General features: G+C 44.8%; 1 pseudogene; it reads right to left on the reverse strand.

Moving 5' to 3' along the window:
- The window catches only part of LOC109471228, a 15,541-nt pseudogene extending 13,437 nt beyond the window's left edge, over nt 1–2,104 (reverse strand).

The raw sequence follows: 2,104 nt of genomic DNA on the forward strand, positions 1-2,104 counted from the left end.
AGCTGAATATACCTTGTGAGATCTATGATTGAATCCAGGTTAAAAGGGGAGTCCTTCATCTATAAGTTTAGATATCTCAGATCATGGCAGTCCTTCATCTATAAGTTTAGATATCTCAGATCATGGCAGTCCTTCATCTATAAGTTTAGATATCTCAGATCATGGCAGAGACGCGGCTTCGAGGGTTCTACCGTTAAAGGCATGACTAAATAAGGAGGAGGCACTGAGCCGACTCTGCCCCAAATTGTCACCGCTCCTGTACAATCAAATCAAAATTCAGAAATTATATCCGCAAAATTACAATCTACTATTTCTTAGGCGGATCTTAGGCCCAATGCCCTTTTTCCTACCTCCTCTACCGTACGGACGCGGCCTGTACGAGCCTCTCCTCTGCCTAGATGGGCCTGCGCCCTCGTCCTGAGCGTTACTGAGATGCTTATGGCTTTTGATAAAACCAGCGATGGATTTATTAATCTGCTTAATCACGGGCGAGCCCAAGATATCAAGAATAATGTCCTTGAAGAAATCTCTGTCGGCCAGCGGCCTTAGCTGTAACAATATAGCGGAAAATTCCTCCGCTTTCGGATGATTTTGATGTTTAGCCCTGACGGATAGAGTTTCCAACAAGCCGACTGCACATCGGGCGTCAAAGGCAGCTGAAGGCCTAGCTACTGGCCAGCTGAATCAGTTCCTCTTTGATTCCCTCTACACAATCACCCTTCATCTTGTTGACTTCTTCCTTCAGCGCCGCGAACTCTCTTCACATAGACATAGTGTCGAGATCCTGCACAAACACAAGTTTACACTTCCGTTAAGTTCATATGCCTCGTGCAGAACTTCATCCAAATATTAACCATTACAACAATGTGCAGTACAACGCCTTAAAAGTAACATGGTGTTCGCCATACACACCATCGTCTAGAAAGGGTTTTCCACTGAGTATTCTCTCATGAAATACACCAGGAAAAACACTCAGGCAAGACGATGGCTATATGCTACACACCACAATACTCTAGCGTTTACCATGCCAAAAACACTCAAAAGAAAGCAAAATATCTGCCAAACTTAACACACAAAACCAAAAAAGTCACAAAATTAGATACCACGTGCAAACCATTCCCGCCAAAACGAAAAACAACTAACTCGGGAAGACAACCAAAACCGTGGATAGAACAAAGAAAAGATAGCAAATCCGTTCTGAAACTTTATCGGTGCGTCCTCCAGCGTGTTCCTCACGTTCTCAAAACGAAAGAAATCGTAGAAGCCTCCCAAAACCGCCGGACTGCGGGGTGAAGCTGACAGCGGAGCCTGGGACCAGAGCTGCCGGCTGGCGTGCGGACGGCTTCAATGATTGCACAGTGGTCAGCCGGGAGGGCATTCTTATTTATAGGGTTAATGACGTCATGCAGGATTTAACCAATCATCTTGCAGTGTAAATAGTTGGTCTAGCAGCCCTCCGGTGCCCTTCTGGCTGAACTGCAAAGCTTGTTAACATTGCTGCATAAATATACATCAAAAGTTTATTCGACATGCCTTTTGTTCAAGTCACATTCTAGAAACAACTTTTAGTAGAATATTCTTCAATCAGTGACTGTTTTTGAAAGGTAAAATCACGTATCTCCAAGTTTTCGATGTCGACTGTACACCTTGATCACGGAGGGAAGACTCTCACAGTGAAGGAGAAGCAGGTTCATCGCCATTGGTAGAGAATGAGTCGTCTTCCATATCCACCTTGCGGTGTATGCCCCAAACTGCAGGCTTCGCGGCCTTGTACTTCGCCTTGGACATGTGTCATCTCCTCTGATCTGCAATAATGACAATGCATTGGCAGCAACAAAATAGAAGAAATAGTTACAAATATTTGTAATTAATGACATAATGAAAAATTAGCAGTCCCTTTTATACTTACACTTTTCAATGGCTGTGGTTTGTGGCGAATGAGCGGTCGCAAGAACGAACATGACTTCGGGATCCACTCTTTCCTATCGGGGAGATCTTTGGCCTCATCCCCACTCTTCTTCCTGTCCAGCTTGATGAACATATCCTTCATGGAACGCCACCACCCACTCAGGTAGGCTGCCGTCTTACCAACCTGTTGAGCCAT

The sequence above is a fragment of the Branchiostoma belcheri genome, unplaced genomic scaffold, assembly GCF_001625305.1.
Source record: "Branchiostoma belcheri isolate BF01 breed outbred unplaced genomic scaffold, Haploidv18h27 scaffold240, whole genome shotgun sequence".
NCBI classification, from domain to species: domain Eukaryota; kingdom Metazoa; phylum Chordata; class Leptocardii; order Amphioxiformes; family Branchiostomatidae; genus Branchiostoma; species Branchiostoma belcheri.